General features: G+C 39.8%; 2 protein-coding genes across 3 annotated transcripts in view; both read right to left on the bottom strand.

The window, feature by feature from the left end:
* The window catches only part of BDKRB1 (bradykinin receptor B1), a 17,468-nt gene extending 14,892 nt beyond the window's left edge, over window positions 1–2,576 (bottom strand). Inside the window, exon 1 of the mRNA XM_027882597.1 lies at window positions 2,474–2,576. The gene's annotated coding sequence lies outside the window, so the exon portion shown is untranslated. The remainder of the gene's footprint in view (window positions 1–2,473) is intronic.
* Window positions 1–21,001, bottom strand: part of BDKRB2 (bradykinin receptor B2) — a 25,196-nt gene extending 4,195 nt beyond the window's left edge. The window contains exons 1-2 of one of the 2 annotated variants that reach the window (XM_027882595.1): window positions 20,925–20,994; window positions 5,050–5,153 (exon numbers count right to left, since the gene is read on the bottom strand). The gene's annotated coding sequence lies outside the window, so the exon portion shown is untranslated. Of the gene's footprint in view, window positions 1–5,049; window positions 5,154–20,924 lie in introns of both variants that reach the window. The other variant, XM_027882596.1, reaches the window with a different exon arrangement.

The raw sequence follows: 21,001 nt of genomic DNA, 5'->3' as shown, positions 1-21,001 counted from the left end.
GCATGCTGGGCAGCATTCATAATATTCTGATTTACGTACTCTTTTCTTCTTCTAGACATAAGCAACTAGTGCAGGTTGTAAATGCTTGGGTTAGAAATTTTATTTTTGTCTGAGCCTTTGCAGGCACAGTAGAGCTCATGTACCTTTGGTGCATTTTTATGGGACTTTATTTGTTCATATTTCAGTAGAATGAAATATCAGACAATACCAAAAGCCCCTCTGAAACCTGTATTTGCTTTTGCTTTATCCATTAAACCAGATTGGATTAGTCCAATATAACCTCATTCCTGACAAATGTGTATTGGTAGTTCATTATTACTTGGTTCTTCTTTATTATTCTCCATATGTGGATATGGAGATTTTTTACTGTCATGATTTCCAGGTATTTAATTCCAGCAATTAATATACATAATATAATCCCTGGGTACTGCTATCTGTGCCTTTTTAAAATATAAGTGTTGTGTTTTATCCTCTCCAAAGTTCTGAGATGTCTCCATTCTTCTTGGTTTCACAAAGCAAAGATTTCTCCTCCTGATTTCTGAACCACACCAGTGTAGGTTATACCCTACCACTTCACATGACTCCATATACTCTTTAAATTGTTCCTTCCCAGTTCACATACATTCAATTGTCCAAATCAATCACCTTAAATATCAGATCAGAGTTTCCATTTCTGAGAGAACTAACACCGAACTGTCGCTGAGCTTTGCATTATTCTTTGAGTTAATGCTTCCCTTTTCCTTTTGGTAACAGGCCTAGATTTTCCTCCATTATCCTTTTATTTTTGATATTCATAGGAATATTTTATGCTACATCCTATGTCTCATATTAACTGCAAGTCATTTTTGTCCTGATGTTTTTGATATCTTTGGTGGCCTGAGATCTTAAATAATGCCTCAGATCACCATACTTTTTTCTCATTATTCTTTCTATAACAAAGCCTGGCATCGAGGTGCTGGTATTCATCAACACTTAGATATCTCAGAGCCCAGCTTTTGTGGCTATGAGAGATGCCACTAACAAATTGAAAACAGCAGTTTCAAGTCTCTCTTTCTATGCACACTGACACTTTTCACTGTAGTGAAGTACTAATGGGTGATCAAAAAAGGTCATGTGGGAACAGAGAAGTTCTGTTAGGTGATGCAATTAGCAGAAGCTGTTTCTTCTGTTGTCAGCAGGCTCTGAACCATCAGAAAAAAATTAAGTATGTTATTTTATGCTTTGAAGATAGATTTATGCACATATTTAATAAGATGTTCATTAGTAATTCAGAGAGTGGTCATAAAGGCTATGTGGGCTTTTTCTATGATTTTGCCTTATTATATGACTAATAGAAAAACAATAAACAGGAATTAATTTACAGCAAATAGCAGCTCCAAAACTGCATAATGATTTATATTTTCCCTACAATTTATCTCTTTTAAATTTTGGTTTTAGAAGGAAAAAGCATGGAATAATTTAAAAAAAGTTATATCATATTACTGTGATTATCTAGAACAGTGTGCAGGGACTATTTAGGTTGTGATCAAGTCCATGACATGGGACTTCTGGCAACCTGCCTCCTCCGTCCTTACTTCAAGCCCTTCCATAAAGCATTGATAGAAATGGGGGACTGAGCAATGTAAAGTGTGTTAATGATCAATGTACAAACTGTAATATATAGGGTTAAGATGATGTGTTTAGTGCTATTCTGTATAACACAGGAAAGTCATTTAACGTATGTCTTTACTGAATAAATTATGAATGATAAAGCCACAAATAAGAAAAGGAAGTGATTTGCCATCTTATCATAGGTTGGTGAAAGTAAATGTGGTCCTTTCACACGTTCTCTACAAATACTTTCTGTGCAATGCAAGGCAGGACTAATATCCCAGCAGAGACTCTTAATAAGATTTTATCTGACAGTTTTGACTGAAACACTACCCAGCTGAAGTAATCATCACTGATTCTAAGGGATCCCTCTGGGGGCTGAATTTGACCCTGATGGTGTGCACCTCCTACTGTGAGTTACCTCCCCCTTGACAGTCACTAACCCCACCATCAGACATTATCTCACGTTGGTCTAGAATATTTTTGCTAATAACATTGGGTACAAAAGGCAACCTTTCCACGGAGGAGGGATGCAGGGTGCGCTGTGTGGGAGGCAATCAGCCCTGTGCCTCTTGAAGACACTGCCCTCACCAAGGGAGGAAGGCTTTGGGGTCAGCTGTGCAGGGATACTTTCAGTGAGTGATGGACAGATCCTGCCAAGGCTGCAAATGAAGAGCCCTTGCAGAGGGACTGGGAACAAGGGGCTAATCAGCTGTAGTTGATGGACTGTTGGATTGTCATTACAGGCAAGTGGAGAAAGACTCCAAAAAGGTGGTGGTCAAGAGTAACATAATCTGAAAGCTCTGAGGGCTGGGCAGGGTCGTTAGTGAACCTTGGTATTGCCTGGTAACCCTGTGGGATGTTGTGCTGTTCAAGGACTGACCTGTACATACTGCACTGGAGGGAGCATGCCAGGAGACAAGCATGAGTTTATCAGCAAGCCAAGGAGTCCAGGAGTGTGATTAATATTAGAATATCATGTGTGTAGGGAAAGTATCCATGCTATAGGCATACATGCTGGGGCCTGTGAAAGAAAAGAAGGGGAATATGATAAGATGGAGCAAAAAGCCCTTAAAAGATCAAGAACTGTGAGCTAAGGAATGTCAGAGCTCAGCTGATGCTGCTACTGGATCTGAGCAAGTTCCAGGGCAGTTTTACTCCCCAGATAGGGCATGATGCTTCAGATGGGTGTTTTTTACAATCTGTTTTGACTCTGGATGAAGCTCTACAGCTACTGAATTCATGACTCTATTAGTTTTACAACTGGTGTTAATCATTCCTTGTACTGTGCTAAACATTTGCTGTAAGCTAAGATATAGTGAATAACTTAAAGTCTTATGATGTTCTCAGTCATGTGTTATGCAAGGACAAGTTCTGAAATGTGTAATAAGTATTCAGGTTATTGCAATGTTACCTGCCATAATCTACGCCGTGGGAGTAAGGAAGGGACTTTGTAATGCATATTTTAAAGCTGTTGTGACTTTGCTGATTACACCTTGCTGAAACAAGGTGTGAAATTTCTAATTAGTGTATTCTGAGATTGTCATAATATTAACCTTGCCCATTTAGTCCTCAGGGACAAAAGTTGGTGCCTAAACCAGATAAATGCTATTATGGTGTTAACTGCTATAATGTGCTTTGCTGGAGGAAAAAGGGAATGTTAAAAAGCATGGGTACCCAATCCTGGTGTTATCCTGCAGAGTCCAATTTGCAAGGACAAAGAAAAGAATGGGCTAAAGGCCTCCCTTCTCCAAATGAGAGATTACTGTGATGGATGATCATTCATGATGAACGTCACCTAGAGAGCAGCTGTTTTCCATTCATTTCGGGGATTTCTCATCAAGGCCTTGTGAAGGATAGGTATGACACCCAGTCTGTAGCATCCTTCGTAGAATTTTACAATGACCTGGTTTGTTTTAAGTGCTATCGTGGCCAAAAGTGGTTTCAGATGCATACAGATGGCTTGCCATATATCCATACAGTTCCACATACAGCTGGGTGTCAGTGGCACAGAGGAGTGGAAAAGCTAGCAGGACAAGCATGGCTTTGAGTGAATGGCTGCAAACTGAGAGGGGCACTGGCTGACTTGTGACATGGTGCTTTTTTAGAAAACAGCTCAGCTACAGAAAGAAACAGCAAAACACCCAAGGACTGCCACAGCCTCTCCTCTAACTTTGCCTTTCTGTGCAGAGCCAATCCTGCTTTGACACTATGCATTTTTTGTGAGGGTTTGTCCTCCTGAATATCTCCAAGCCCAGCTTGGGCAGCCAGGTATTTGCTGGTGGTGCCTGTTAGCCTGGCAGCCTTGCTTCTTCGTGCTGGTGTAAAAGCCCCAAATTTAACAGAGGAGCTGTCAGAACCATGAGAAGAAAAAAGGTGTCTGCCTGACAGATCTGCTGTGACCGAAATGGGAACTATTAGGAGTTTGAAAGCTGCTGTAGGTAAGGGCGATCCCCAGCAGTGTGGTGCATGCAAGGAAACCTGTGTCCTGCTGACTCTGTGTGAGTACCACTGGTCCTCTCAGGAGCTTGGAGTGTAAGCCTAATAGAATCAGTTTTATTTCATAAGAGGTTATAGCAAAAGAATCTCAACGCATAATTTCTCCTTCAGCTCCACACCTACAGGTCTAGCAGGCCTGATGCACATGTGATGGGTAGCATAAGCAAAGGCATTGCTCAGCAAGAACCCAAAGGTGTGCTGGAAGACTGAGGTCAGCTTCTGTGTTGGACTTACACTCAGAGCTAAGTATCAAGGAAAATATGGACAAGATATTCTTTTTACAAATTCTTTCCCTTCTCCATAAGGATTATTGTCAAAGCTTCTATTTCAACCTGCTCTTCTTGCAACTTTTACTCTTGAAAAAAATCACCTTTGTCATCTCTCCCCAGGTCACTGAGACTCGTTTCCATCTAATCCAAACCCAATGGGACTGCTTGTATGCCTCTTTGTGGCGATAAAATGGTTTTGATTTGTATCCTTGCCTGGCTGAATGTGGAATTATATCACTCTTGTGGCATTTCTGAAATGTGTTCGGAAATGTTCTCAGAATTCCTTTTAATTCTGTTTTACTGTGGAGCCATTAATTATTTTTGAGAGATAAAGGAAGTGTCAGAAACATTCCAAAAATGTTCTGCTTTTACTGACCCCCTGACTTTAATTTTTAATTTCCGATTTTTGTGTAATGAATCTCTAATGGGGTTTAGCACATTTGAGGTTGCAGATCAACGGACATTGTTGCGGCAATGTTAACTTAAATGTTTCCTGGTCTTCATTCACCCTTCACTGTCCCTTTTACCTTACAGCTGCCCTTACAGCTTGTGAGGCTTCACGTTGAACCAGATTCAGGAACTTGACTGGGGCAGAAACAACCTTGCAAAATAAAAAGTTTTTTTTAACTCAAATTAACCCCATAATTTGTCAGAAAATTAAGGCAATAAAGAAAATATATGGAGGAGTTACTTCTCAAAACTATAATTTTTAGATACTCTTCAGTGTGTAAACTTGAAGCACATAATGGAAAGAAGCTCTTGCTCTGCTGTTATCATTAAGGGCATCTACATCAACTGTGTTAGGAAAAATGGGAAAAAAAGTTGTTCTGTTAAAATAATTATTTCAATAACAATAGGACTAAGGTGAGAAGAGGCTACTAATTTTTTTCCCTGGGTGGGAGATGAAGCCACTCAGTTCCAATATAGTCTATTGTAATCAACTAAAGAAAGGTGTGGAGAGAGCACAAGCCTAATCAAGTGCAGTGAAGCACTTGCCATAACATTTTTTTCCCAAGTAGAAATTTTGAATGTTCTTAGTTTAGACTCTCCAGGGTTATAAGTTCCTGAAAAAATCCCACACCTTTTAGCCTTAAATAACCTTGTATGTTGTTCTTCAATGCTTTTTATACATCCCATTCAATAACTGGGATGATTCTGACAAAAGATATTATCTCTGTGTAAAACAGTTATAACTAAAATGGAGAAGAACAGAATGGCTGGACTGCAGTGAGAGGTGGAAGAAGGAGGAAAATATGAACTGGTTCAGAGAGAAGTGCTGAATATACACAGGACATTTGTATATAGAAAAAAGACTGTTCTCATTATGAACAAGGTGTTGATTTAGGTCAGATTTGGTGATGATATTTGAATCACAGTCCATGTTTGACCTCTGACTTGGCGCTGTCGATATTTGAGAAACTTTTCTACTGAAAATGCCCTTCAAAATGTTGCAAATCTCACGAGAGCTGGATGTTGCTGAAAATGTCAGCAGATGTTATTCTGAAAGAGCAGTTTTAATACAATAATTCTATTTAATCTGAAACAGAAAATAATAAATTTAACATTAGAGGCTGTTTCAGGATCAAAACACAGGATCTTCACTTTTCTCCAGGCACTAAATCATTAAATTTCAGCCTTGTCATTCTCAGAAGTATTAAGACCCAGCTGGATAAAGCCTAGAGCAGCACAGTCTGATTTTGTAGCTAACCCAGCTTTGAGGAAGAGGTTGTACTACAGACCTTGCAAGGTCTTCCAGCCTGCATTACCCTAAACTCCTTGATTTGTGCTTCTTGTGCTAATAAATGGAAATTCCAGTTAGATTAGGGCCATAAAAGAAAAATCATAGAATCACAGAATGGCTTGGTTGGATGAGATCTTGAAGATTATCTAGTTCTAACCCCCCAGAAACTGACAGGAAACCTTTCACCAGATCAGGTCACTAGTTTCTTAAAAGCTGAATTTCAACAGCAAGTGCTCTAGCTTGTTGGATTTTCCCAGCTCACTGAGGTGCCCTTGTTCAATGAGGCTCCTTATGAAGCTGTGGAGGTTTTTTTGAGACCACTGTGGGAACTGGCCTTCCCTAAAGTTATATAAATTATTTTTATTTTTGGGGCACAAAAGAGACTCATCTAAGTCACAGAAGGGACAAGAGAAAAGGGTTTTTATGTTAATGGAGTTTTCAGAGGAGGACAGAAGGCAGCCTGGGTGCCAGGAAAGCAGAACCTGAGCAGCTAGAAGTTGAGAGAATACTGGAGACTGTTAAATGCTGAGTTAGTCTTCTGCATCAGGACTACCATGTGCCACACTGGGCTGTTGGAGCAAACTTTCAACATGCATGTACTGTTCTGTTTACCTTTCTAGTCTTTATGTTGCTTCAGTTAGGTGGTTTGAAATGAAAGAAAATGCCAGACAGAGTAAAAGATCTCGAATACTTAAGCAGGGGCATTCAGGCAGTGAAGCAGGAGGGATGCATAGGAAATTAAAACAGAAATCTACACTTATTGACAAATTGGTCTGGCACAATAATAGGGAGTTTTGCCTTTCTTTTCACAGAAGACCTGAGGAGTTTTTCAGGAGAAAAGCAAGATACCCTGGATTTTCTGAAGCACTCCCTAACCTTGCTGGGGCTCCTCTACCCCATGATCTTAGCACTAGCATTAGAGGGTGGGAGCCATAACTCCCACTGTGAAAAAAGAAAATCTTTAGGAGTAATAGAGCACTATAGAGACTATAAAACAGAGCATTATAGTTCTAAAATGAAATGCAGAATTATAGCAGAAAAAGACATGGAAAAGAGTCTCCTGGGAATAAGTCCTTTAAAACAATCCCAGTTTTCAGACCTCAGAGCTGGCGTAAAGCCTATCTATAGTTTAGCTTTTCATAACTATCTCAAGTATGCTAAAAACGTTCAGCAAGAAATAGCTTTTTAAATTAACCGCTTTCTTTGAAGAAATATTTTCTCTTCCTTCTCAGAATTAGGGTGAAGAGAAAACACACATTTAATCAGAAATATACTGCCATATAGCTCTGATCATCTAAACTTCCTATTGTAATATTTATAAATGCCATGTATTATGGCATTACAAGTCAACAGTAATTTTACTAAGAGGACTTTACAAATGTGAGTGGGTTCAGTCTCTCAGAACTCTTTTTCCTGTTAAAATTTCTCAGGTGGTCCATTATGAGGCTACATGGGCTCTTCCAGTCAGTGGTGAGCACAAGGGCTAGGTGGAGTGCTCTTGCCATAAAGATTTAGTTCCAGTTTTGTTGCATGTGTTAACTCACTTAGCTGTTCTTTGGAGCTGTGTAACTCTTGTATGGAAACCTTTCACAGATCCTGGACTTCAGAAACCATCCCATCAAAACATTGCTGTTGGTGGTACACTGAGCGAGAGCGTCCCTTTTGCAGAGAAAGGCTGCATCAAAGTGTCAATAAATTAAAAAGTGAAAGATATAAACAAATAAATAATAGAAAATGCTAAATCCCTTAAACACTGTTCTGGGGTTGTTTTGAGGCATATCATAGCAAGACGTAGTTTGGATGAATGAATGAAATATGAGGGTAAATCCCTCATTTATTTTTCCACAATAAACCTGCTAATATTAGAAAGAGTTTATCAATTAAAGTAAATGAGGTCTGCCACTGTGGGCCCATCAAGAACTGAAAATGTGATGCATACAAAACCTGTACGTACAAAACCTGTATGATGTGCTCACAGCAACCATTCCCTAAGTTAAATTTAAACCTTAATAGCTGGTTTAGCATTTTGATTTCCTGGAGATTTCTATTATGTTAATGCTGTGCAGCTTTTTCCTTCCCTTTTATGCATAATGGATTAATAAACGCAGTAGAACTTCCTGCACTTCTCAGCAACTTTTATTATTGTGGAAAGAAGTTTAATCACTGTCTTTCAGCCCCTCCCAGCACACACTCCAAAAGTTTAAGCTATTCTGATTTACAGAGTTATTTTTTCCCCTATCTCCAGATTTCTCAAGACAGTATATATCTACAAAGAAATGAAGTATATGAGGATCTTAAATCTACGTGTTAACAAACACAAACGAGTTTGTTCCTCTCCCTGTAGCCACTGGGCAGATGAAAGACCTATTTCCAAGTCTCTATTCTGTTTAACTTGGAATAAAATCTGAAACACAGGTGATTCACACACCTGTATACTGAGAGGCCACAGGCTTATTGAGTAACCTTGATTGAGAGTATTTCTCTTTATGAAGCTATTTCAAATTAGTATAAATACTTAAATAACTATTGAATCTCAATTTTCCATTTTTGAAGAATATAATGAATTGCAAGGTTTATAATGTAAATCTCACAACTCCTTCTCCCTCTCCTTGTGGTTACGGAATTACTTGCTACTCTTCTCAAGTATTTAATTCTTCAGGAGTTTAATCTTCCTGGGCCTACCCCACTCCTGCCCCCTTTGACTTCATATGACTCTGCTCCACAACCTGGTGTCACGAGTCCCAAGGAGCTTTGTGTGTCCCTGAAGCAAGATGATAACTTTCTGACTGTCTTACAGCAAAGCACGTTACTCTTGCCCAACACACTCGAGTCACAGCTGGATCTACACTTTTTCTGTGTGTATTGTAGTGTGTTTGCTCAAAATGTTTTGACAACTGGGAAGGAAAATATTCCAACTGACCACAAGCTCACTCTGCAAGGCTGGCAGGGTATTTTGCTCTGTTCTTTCTAGCATTTCCCATATAAGAACAGGTGAGGTAATCCATGAGTGTTCATTGTCCAAAACTCAACCAACAACTAGACTTTTAGTGTCAGTAGAGTGAGGAATTTAGGAGCTGTAGTAGGAGTGGGACTGCAAAAACACTGCAGGAGTGAAGAAAAGCCAAACACAAGAATTCTTCCTTGAGAACTTTTTCATGGAAACTGTGGCATGGTGCAGATTCAGCCCATGCCTAGGGTTCAGGTTTGGACTAGGGCACTCACAGGCTATGTCTACTTTTCGGAGATGGGATGAGCCCTATCACTTTGGACACTGAGCCTTGTCAGTCCTCTGTGTTTTCCCATGTATATGATACTGGATCAGTCTGCTTTTGCATACTGGTATTTTGGGTTTTGTTGACAGCATTTCCTTTCAGAAAACTCCGAGCATAACACTGAGCTTTGTGTCCATTTGCTGCCTGGTCTGACTTTTGGGTTATCTTTACTTGGTTTTCCTATTTGGTCCAAAATGCCGTTTTGTATTTCATCCTTGGTAAGGTAAGGGGTACGGGGTCAAACTTTGCAAGTGGCATTTTTGCTTCCTTTTCTCAAGTTCTTTGGTGCTTTTGTGGACAAACACTAGCTTACAATAATAATATAAAGCAGGAATAGTGCTACTTTCCTAAGCAGGCATTTTGAATAATGCCAGGGTAGGGCTCATCCTGAACACACTGGTTTAAGATTCCTATTCAGTTCAGCCTTCGGACTGAGTAGCTCACCTTCTCAAAGACACAGGCAGAGGAGATGCAGAGGAAAATAAAGAGACGAAGATGGCAGATGCAAGTCGCAGGCCCTTGCAAATTTGCAAGTAACACAGGTGAAGGGGAATGGAAATGTGCCTGATGTAGACAGTGCTGACTGGGGCCCTGATTATTTCTAGGCAGAAATAAGTAAAGAACAACAATACACTTGGTTTGTAGTGTGGGTGAAATAAACTCAAAACCTGCTCTTATTTGTTTAGACTGACAAAACTCACTAATTTCCATCACTAACTGAAAGGCCTCTTCCAACTTGGGCAATGATCAGATTATGGTTTGCTTTTCATCTCTTTTCATCTCTGCAGAGGTTATGCTCAATATTGGATCTATTCCTGAGAAGATAATCAGCAATTAACATAATTTATTCCTATTCCCAGCTGGTTCAATGCCTAACTTGATAATATCTACCCTCATTGCACTGTCTTCCAAATAACGGTGGATGGAAGCCAGCCAAACTTCACATTTGTCCAGCAAAAGCCTTGCTTGCAGTGAAAATAGTGTGCCTTGGCCCCAGAAATCACACAGGAATCACAGGGAAAACCTAAGTCTTGTCCTGGAGCTGAAATCTTGCATGTCCCTTAATCCTGCTGCATTCATAGTGTCTGACTACAAAGCTGAATGATCATAACTTGCACAGTTTAATTGAAGACAAATGAGAGACTATAAACTTCCTGAGTTTTATGATATGACATGTAGATTTACCAGGTTGGAACATGGACAAAGGAGGTTGTATCCACTTCTCTGAGCATTGCAGGCACCACAACAATTCTCTGTTGTAGACAAGGGATTGCTGTATCCCATCACCACTACAAAATTCAGAGCTTCACATGCTAGCACTGTGAGACCAATTTAATATACATTGTAGGAGTCTGATACCATGTGAAACAGCAGGTCTGATGGTATCAAACAGTACAATGAGCCTCTCAATTGGCAGACAATATCCTGAGCCTACTGAATAGCTAAGCTAACCTGTATCCAGTGATAAAGAAATAAAATGCTTGTGATTTTATCAAGAGTAGCTTGTGCAGCTAGATTATATTTCTTTGTTAAAGTGAGAATTTCCTGCTTTAGAAATTTCTTAAACCCAGACAGATCAAAACTATTGCAAGTACTGGGTCAAAACCAGATAAGCTGGGAAAAAAAAGCAAATTTTCAAGTGGCTTGATGACAGTTTTTGCTAGGCGACTTGGAGGAGCTGTTCCTAGGATGGGTTCTCAGAACTGGTCTTGGGGTTCAACTAGTTGAGTAATGACAGGTTTGGTCTCAGCGTGAAAGAGAGGAGAGCACTGAAGTGATGTGCCAGTGATATAAATTGCTTGATAACTTCATTACAAAGAACAAGGGAAATACTCTGCAGAAAGAAAATGGACAATATTAGTAGAGCATCAAAGGTGGAATTATAAGATGAAAAAGCTGTAAATCCAGAAGCATATCAGTTCTCCAAGAACACGTGGTAATTGATGCTCCTCTATTCGCCTTGCTGTAGTGGAGGCACAAAAGAGTTGTTCAGCAGCGCACAAACCTCCACTTAAGTCTCCCTCGCTGACATGCACATGGATGTTCTCTGAAGCGCTGCTGCTGGCTGCATTACTCCCACCAGATCTCTTCAGCTCAGTTTAGCCACTCTTTTCTCTTAGCAATTAAAATAATACTCTTTTCCCTGAGTAGCAACATTAGATTCTCATGACTAGGTAAAATGTGAAGGTCTAATGGCCAAATAGTATTTGTCAGTAGTGGTCCTTTTGAGCATTAAATACTTAATGGAGTGATTTGCTTTTCAGAAGAACTGGCTCTGTGCCCTGAAAGCACTTTGTTTCTAGCACCTTGCGAACATTTTGGCAGCCATTTATGAAAAAAACAGAGATTTGCCATCTCCAGTGCCTCCAATCACTATAATGTTTAAACTGTCGTCCAGTATTTGCAAGAATGCAACATTTGCTGCACATATTCACCCCTGTCTTTCTCAAGTATGGCCTTTGAGAAAAACCCAACTGTCTCGAATACTAAAGATCAGAAGCCCACAGAATGTGTGGCTGACTGGTTGTTGTTCCAAAGTCTAATATCAATTTCTTTGACAGCTACTGCTTTCCTCAGGTAACTAGTATTTTAACTACATACAGGTAATTAATTATTTTACTCTGTTGTATTCTGAAAAAAAAATATTTTCTAACCTGTCATATCATGTCTGAAAAACTCATTTGCAACTACAAAGTCATCCCTATCAGCAGCTAGAAATTTTTCAGTCACTGCTGCTGTTTCTATTGCTGAGCCACATACTGATGGCTCTCTGCAAGCAGAGTCCTTAGCAGAGAAGGCATCACAGGCAGAATCAGTCCTCCTTGTAAATTAGTAATAATGCCTTGTATTCTCTTAATGCCTTTCACCAAAGGGACATGTGGACAGCTTCACTGAGAAATGGTGCATATTTCAAACAGCACATTGGGCTCTGACAACAGAATAGGCTAGAAAGTATGATTAACTGTATAATGTTTAAGTGAAATTACATCTTTAATTTCAAGCAGGTGGAATTCAGAGGAGATGATATTTACCCAGGTTGTTCAAGTTAGCACCTCTAACACATGGGCTTCTGAAGAAGGTCCCAGCTTAATTTAGAACCTCTGACAACAGTTACACTAAAGTATAAACTCAGATTTTTACCTCCTGACAGTTTTTCTCATGGACTATCTCAGACAATGATCCTCAGCATCGCTGATTTGTGTCATGGAAGGCAATATAAGCATAACACAATACTCATTGTCTAAATGGCATGCTGTTCTTACTAAAAGAATTGGGTCTTTTTTGTTTGTTTGTTTTGAATTTCATGTTCTATTAAGAACCAAAAGCAGAGTGTGGCATCCCAAGCAATGGGGAGTTCCCCTCTCAAGGAAAAGCCTAGTCTGTGGTGTACCTCACTTCTTAAATTATAAACTTCAGAAAGCCATTTTGGTTTGCCCTTCCTAGGTCAAGCACATCCTGCTGCACTATTTCTTGAGCAGCTGGGACAGTCATTTCATATTATTTTCATGTATTTGCTCCTCACTTAGCCAGCACATGAAGCATTTGCAATTGGAAAGAGGTTAGTTTTTAGTTAGCATGGTTAGAAATCACCATAGTCTGTATATTGTAAAGAAAAGCTCAAAGCCAGATGCACATGTTGGAAATGGTGTGTGTGAGTAACTATGGTAAATCTCAAACTGTGTTGCAATTACCTCGATAGTAACAGCAGGTAAAAACTGGACCTAAATGGAGTCTGCTTTTCTGCTGAGAACCCAGGGGTACCCTAATGACAGTGGTTCTTAAGTGGGAATACACCCTTTCTCTATTGGAATTTACTAAGTATTCAAATAAATACTTATAGGGATTTGGTGTTTAAACTGTACTAACATGGACGTGGCTTTCAACACTGAGATGTCTGGAAAGTTCAGGACACTTCTCCAGCTGAGAAGTGGTGTGATTTACAGTGCCAATTTACAATAGTCAGTGTTTGGATTACAGTTTTATTTTTGCCTTTTCAGGCTTTGCCACTGTGTTGAAATTAAACTATGTATTAATTTATTGTTATCCCTTTGTTAGCAGCAGAGAGATGCCAGAGCATTGCTGGAACCTGGTGCAGACAGTTTGCTTTTCACTCTGTATACGTGGGGTTTGAGCACTGGTGCTACAAAGATATGTCTGTCTGCTCTTTCCAGAATGTCAGGCCCAACAAGAAAATGCAGGGTAACAATCTAGTCAGAGAGACAGATTCCTTTAATATGTGCCACATCTCCTTCAAAGAACTATCATACCTAAAGCTAAGAAAAAGGAAATGTTTAACCAATTTCTTGTTGACACAGACAGTGAGATCAAGTGCACTCTCAGTAAGTTTGCCAGTGACACCAAGCTGTGTGATGTGGTTGACACACTGGGGGGAAAGGGAGGCCACCCAGAGGGAACTTGACAAGCTTAAGAGGTGGGTGTGTGTGAACCTCATGAGGTTCAACAAGGCAGAGCGCAAGGTCCTGCACCTGGGTCAGGACAACGCCCATTATCAATACAGGCTGGGGATGAAAAGATAGAGAGCAGCCCTGCCAAGGACTTGGGGGTACTGGTGGATGGGAGGGACACGAACCAGCAATGCGCCCTTGCAGCCCAGAAAGTCAATTGTATTCTGGCTGCATCAAAAGGAGAGTGACCCACAAGGGAGGTGATTCTGCCTCTCTACTCCATTACAGTTAATGGATCATGCTTTCTGATACTTCACATATATTATAATGGCCAGTCTTCGCGAATGAAGAACCGGGGAAGGTCTTTCCACCTTCCAGCCTGCGCATTGGATTTTTTAGGTGAGACACAGTGTGTGTGGAACTGAGCCCACCCTTTAATCCTAACGTTCATCTGCAGGGGCCAAGCGAGCTTGGACAGTGGCAGCGAGGTCCTCAGGACGTAGATGGATTGCCTTACAGGGCTAACGAGCTCCATCTGCCCGGGGAGTTTCCCCGATATGTAGGAGATATTTTTTGAAGTGTTGGAGGAGGGGAATTTTCTCTTCCTATTAAAATGACTATCAAAAAAAGAAAATTTCCAGAGAAACTGATTTTAAAGGAGAGATTTTTCACAAAAGATTTGGGCAACTTAACAGAAAATACTTTAAACATGTCATTTCTGGTTGTGAGCAAAGGAGAAGATGTACTGACTGTCCACAGCTCAAGAGGAGACCCAGATCCACTCTTGCTCTTTTTGGCCAACTAAGAGTTTAATATCTTTACAAAGTGGAGCAGTTCCAGAAAAAAAAAAAAGATAGAATGAAAGAGCCCAATTCACTACAGTTTATCCCCCAGGCACTTGCTTAAGAAGGAAGATGTCTCTTTCAGAATCCCTTATCTCTGCTCCCCATTCCCAGGCAGATTTATCCTCTGTGTGTGCATTTGCTCTCTGCTGTGTTTTCTTGCTTTTGTTAAAAATGTCAAGAGTCTTTACCAATTTTTCTCTGAAACTGGAATTTTGTCTTCTGACCAACTTTGTTAATTTTGAAAAATGTTGTGCTTAAAGTTAATCATGTCACCTTTGAACTTGTGTACCATCACTTTCGCCACTACTATAGAACATAAAGCGCTGTGCAGAATTGCATGTGACAGTTTTGTGCAGCAGGGAGCAAAGGCTCATGGCAGGATGTCAGGGCAGGAACAAGTGAAGGGGAAATGAGCGGATGTGAGTTCTGGAAGGGAACATAATGCTGCTAAGGGAAGCAGAGGAGAAATGCTGCTGCTGGCAAGAAAGGAAGGATGAAGAGGGATAAATGCTGATGTTGGGATGGAAGGAAGAAAAGAAGGGAAAAAGAGGGGTTCAAGTTCCCAAGAGAGAAAAGCAACAAATAATGATTCCTGCCCGAGTCAGGTATATGCCAAGGTTATGAGAGCTTTCTCTGGGATTTTCATTTAAAACATTAGAAAACTTAGATAGTTTACGCAGTATGCATCCTTATTTTACCCAAATTCAAAATAGTCCAGAATCTGAAATTGTTTGATTCTTATGTTTAACGTCAAACTTCTCTTTGATTTTTTAGAGTTATTTGACCACTCCATTTATTCTAAGGCAAACTTTATTAATTTGTTGGATTTAACAATTTTTAAAAACCATAGACAAATGCGCAGTGGAAACTGCTTAACCTGTCTGCAGTGATACATGATGCAAAGTGTAGCAGAATGAAACTCCAGATGTCTTATACTGTATAAACTGTGGTATGATTTGAATGCCAATTTGTAAAAAGTTTCTCAGAGGAGTGATGTAAGCAGAAGGTGAGAGCACACAGTTGTCTTATGTGACCTGCCTGCACATGCTGCTTTTAAAAAAATGTTCATTTAATAAATAAAACTTCTGTAACCAGTATCCCAGCCATACAAGAACTGCATTCATGTCTAATTCATTCTGGCTACTTTAACCAGGTTGGAATAGTATCATTTTGAAAATGAACTTGCAACACGGAGGACAAAAAAACATCAAAAAACCCAACAGAATACAGCTACTGAGAAAGCCCTTGTTCTTGTAAATGGCTATTACAAATTCTCCATCTTATTTGAGTTTGCTATTTACTGTAAATCTCTGCACAGATTGAAGGCTTGTAAGCAGATAACTGCTTTCGCTTGTCTATCTGGCCATGAGTAACAGTCCCAGGTCCTAATGACTTGGAAACTTTAGCATTTACCGGAACAAAAAGAAAAGATCCTTGCCCAGGCAAAGAAAATTAAATAAACAAATGGACCTGTCTTGATCCTAATGCACGGACACATCAGAAACCTCTGATGAAAATATTTGCTGATTGTTTTGTAAATACAAAAAATCTGGGAGGAAAGTGGTGAAGGTTCCATGAAGGATTGTCCCCTAGTAATGTGTAGGACAGGCTTGCATGGATAATGTCATTATGCAAAGGGAAATGTATTTTACATCTCTGACAAGATGCTAACAAATCTATATATGTGTTGGCATATATGGGTGTGTATACATGTGTGTGTCTATATATATATCTCTGTGTCTCTAGAGAGAGAGGAGATAGAATTTCCACAAAGCAATTATTTCCTGGTCACCTTTAGTGCCTCAAACCATTTGCTTGTCCTTTTGCTGTATATTCTGGGAGAAAGTGGCCTGTGTGCACTCCCAGCACTGGAAGGACCAGGCACAGTAAAACTCTCTAGGTGATATCAAGGAGAATGTCCATCTGTGAGCTGGTCTTGAGCAGGTGAAACAGGATCCTGCACGAGGAGCATGTGAGAGGGCTACCCAGAGTACAAACAATGTCTGCAGGGTTTGTTTTAAGTGACTCAGTCTGAAGACGAGAAATAAGAAATTCATCCTTGAGCTCAGGTATTACAGACTCAGATGAGAGCATTATAATAAATAACCTGATGACACTAGACTGGTTGTAAGATTCACTGGCTGAAGTTCAGCCTTAAACTCAAACTGTACAGTTAAAAAGGTTAAAATTTGACTTGGAGCGTATTTTGTGTCCCAGAACCAAGTTCGCCTATTGTGATAGGTAAGGGAACACGTACGGCATAAATTTCTGTCTAATCTCCTAATTTCACATCTAGGAAAACAAGCCTTTCACAGACCTTTCCCTCTGGAGAATGAAACCAGAAGAAAAGGGTGTGTCAATGAAATGTTTGTTAAGCAGGCTAACAAATTATGAGCAAATTATTTATCTCTGCTGATAGATCTGTAAGATTTCGTCTGCTAAACACTGTCGTTACTCTGCTGATGCTGACTTGGATGGCACTGGGAGCATTCAGTTCAGCTGAGGCTCTAACCTGTGCAGTTAGTTGCAATACTTTTTTATGTCCCTTCATCTGGATGTTTACCTGGTGTGTTTTTTTTCCACAGTCTAGCAGGTAGGACCAGGAGCACTGCTCTGCAGACACTGCCATATACTGTCTGTGTTATACTGATGGCCAGAGGCTTTGGGTATAATCAATGTGCAAAAGTCTTGCAAGCAGAGGGACAAGCTGTGCCTCAAGGAGCTTATAATCTAAACAGAAGCCTAATGTAATACAGAGAGTGTAGACTATAACTTATTATAGACAAAGACTGCTGGAGAAAAAGGTGAGAGGTGCGTGCAGAGCTGAGAGAAAAGCTACCAACAGGTACTGCAATATTTCTGTCTTCCTACTTTCCTATTTAAGGATCAGGTCTCACACTTGAACTATGAAAGCATAACAGTTGCTTTTTGTAAAAATGAAACACTTCCTCTTTACTGGCCTGCCCATGCTTTGCAGGCAGTTTACCCTTCACATGAGGAAAGTGGCTTGGGTTATTGCTGCGCTCCCTGGGTTTGTGTAGAGGGATCACATCACCTTTCTGGAAGAGAACCTGCTGTTCTTCTTTTGTGACCCATGACACTTCAGAGCAGCAGCCCTTCAGTCAGTCAGACAGCTGACAGGAAATCTTACAGCCATGGCAAAGGGACAGACCATAGGGTAGAGGGTCCCAAAGAGCTTACCTGCAGTGCACTCCCTTCTACCAAACTGGGAACAATGCAGAAGGAAAAGCACCTATGGCCAGTTCTACCTCTGTTAATGTTAAAAAGACCTGAACGTCTGATCATAGCTCACTCACTGTTTTTTGTGGATTTTAACAGTAATCTCAGATAACACAAGTGGTAAAAATGGATTTCTGCATTTTGACAGCTCCATTCTCTGCAAATTAGCCGTAGTCTGAAGTATGCCTTTGCAACACTATCACCACTCTGGTATACCTTAGTGTGTAAAGCTCAGTACTAATGAATCTGCAAACCTGGATGATCAGATTTGTTTTCAGGGATCACACAAACCAGCCCAACCTTGCTGAATCAATTTGAGGAGTTAACATGTAGAAGAGTTAAATATAGCACAGCAGCAAAAGAAAGTAAAATCCACCTTTTCAAGGAAGATCAAGAGTCCTGAAGTATTTTGATGAAGTTTGATACAGCAGCTTTGCCACGATGTTTAAATATTTTGGACTGCTTATCACCAGACTGAAGACACATGCTTTCAGGAGGCAACTTTACTCCTTGTGTTTCTCTGGTCTGTATTCCATTTGCACCTGTTCTCCAGTATTTAACTCCTTAGTGGGGTGTTGGACCATGACTAGGGTCCCTCAGACCCAGTTCATTAGCTTTACTTCTAATTAAATAAGGTATCACCACCATGGTGATCGCTAGCACTTACAACTTTACCTGTATGAAGACAACCTGCAGAAAACAAATTCAACGTGTTGCTCCAGTCCTCTCAACCTCTGTCCTTCCCCACTGCAGTTGCACCTACCTACCTCAGGGCTGTGACAGTTCTGGGATGCCCTCTCCTCCCTCCAATCCCTGCTCGTGGGCACAGAGCCGAGGGGAGAAGCTGGTTGAGCCGTCTCCCTGCCACCCACGGGGTTTGTGAGCGAGCACCCAAAGACTGCGCTGTAGGGTGTGATTCTTTCGTAGCCACCCATTCATCCAGAGTCACCCCGGTTACAGAGGGCTGGCAAAGGACAGCTTTTGTCTCCACTTCTGAGTAGTCTGTTTCTTTACAGCTGTGTGTCAGCCAGGCAGACACATAACTTTTCAGCTCACTGAGTGAAGTATGCTAAATGCAAGAAGGAAGGAAGATAAACCTTTAGATAAGGTAGGGGAAACTCAGCTGCATGGAACACTGAGAGGGAGTTTTAAAAAAACATGAGTGACAAAAGAACAAGGCTTATGTGTAATTTTAAGGAAAATAAAAGGTTTTAGCTAAAAGACATTTTTCTCAGGTTTTTTTCTTATTATGTTTTCACTTCATATTGATTAGTGTTGCTAACGAGTTCAGGTGTACTTCTGTTGTTGATTTGATTAATCTGTTTGCTGATAAGTTTTCCTGGACTTGCAATATGCTCTTTTTTTTTTTTTTTCCCCCTACTGTAACTTTGAAAACCCTGGAATTTAGGCATCTAAGAGACTTTTACCCCCTTCTTTCCATGAAAAACAGACTATCAAACACTGACTAGGGTCTTTATAATGAATGTGCTAAAATTTGCCCAAATTCCTTCTGTTTTCTGCCTGAGAAAATACTTCAAATATTACCTAAACTTGAGAATTTTTAAAGCTATTTCCTGTGCAAGGATGAGATGCTCATTTAAGGAAGCTTAAACTCAGTAGGAAAAGCTATTGTTTTGTTAGATTGTCGGTACAAAATGTTCAGGTAACTCTGAGTAACTCAATTAATCTTGTTCTAGCATGTACTCAGAGGCCCAGTGGAAAACGTGACAAAGATTTGCTGGAAGTATCTGTGCTCTGGCTATTTCAAGGTTTTTATTAAATTGGGTATATTTATCCTTTCTCTTGTGTTTTCACTACTCATACTGTAAACAAGACAAATATATTTGGAAGTCTATCAATGATCCTGAAGTGCTAAGATGCTTCCTCAATTTTTTTCTTAGTGATTGCACATTCTCAGAGAGTAGCAGACAAGATAAAAACCATATGACTGATATTACTCAATATGATGATACTTCAATACTAAAGACTCAGCTATAAAAACAGGGTTTTTTTTCTAACTGTCTTCTAGCTTCTTAAGAAAATATGTACAGTTGTTTACGATAAAAGTATACTCCTATCTTAGGACATGGTATCTGTAAGATTACACACAGTATACAAAAACAGGAATTCTAATGCCAAACTATTTGAACAAGTTTGACTTTATGGCTATTTATTATTATTACCCTGGAACAGCTTCTTAGGATACTGAGTAATGGAAAATGAAAAGCTAGAAGTATAACATATAATCACACCTTTCCTTTTTCTGTTACATGATTCTGATTACAATCTCAGTTCTAAGCTTTTCTTTATGTTTATCAACATCTTCTAAGTCATGTTCCTACTGCAATTTTTTATTTGCATACAAATGTTAGAAAGAACCTAATAGTGTAGCTTAAAGGTCATGCAACCCTTTTCTTCTTCTTTATAATACAGGTAAAAACTTTGAAGGTTTAGCCTTTGTCATTCAAACTGTGCAGAGACAGGTTAGCAGCGTAAGGTACACACCCACACCCGCTCTCACATCCTGCCCAACAAAGTTTACAATGAAAATAGTAAACAGAGAGAAAATTATCAGTATGTACAGAAAATAATTGCCTCTGGTTCCTCCCTACTATTTTGCAGGTAATTTCTTCAGCTGAGAACAAAGTCAGCTTCTTGTACTTTCTGGTTATTTTTGTATGGTGAAAGAAACTGTTCCCATGGTGTGATTACAGACATGAAATATTTTCTGGACAGGAGAAATCCTTACCCTCCCTTAGCCTGTACACTGGATAGTATCTCTGGCAGGTGAAGCACCCTGTGTTTTTGATACACTGAGTAATTTGAAATAAAGCATTTTTTCTGTAAACTCTACAGCTATGCAAACCCTGACAAGTTATAGAATTGCATTAGCAGTAGTTATTTTTCTCCTCCATGTTCCTGGAACAATAATAACATCTGATCTTTTGTCACTGAACCAGAAACACATTAAGAATTTAATTAGTGGTTTACAAGAAGAAACAAACTACACTGATTTTAAATAAAAAGAAATTTTCAGATGAAAGAGAAGTGTAAAAACATACCTTGGCTGCAAATTCACTACTAAGCAGATACAAATGAGTGAAGTGCAACACGTCTCTGGGAACAGCCAAGCTCCTTC

The sequence above is a fragment of the Empidonax traillii genome, unplaced genomic scaffold (assembly GCF_003031625.1).
Source record: "Empidonax traillii isolate 1590-97213 ecotype Southwest subspecies unplaced genomic scaffold, ASM303162v1 scaffold107:size1083646, whole genome shotgun sequence".
NCBI lineage: Eukaryota > Metazoa > Chordata > Aves > Passeriformes > Tyrannidae > Empidonax > Empidonax traillii.
Note: the sequence above shows the minus strand (reverse complement) of the source record. Positions and strands in the feature narration are given on the sequence as shown.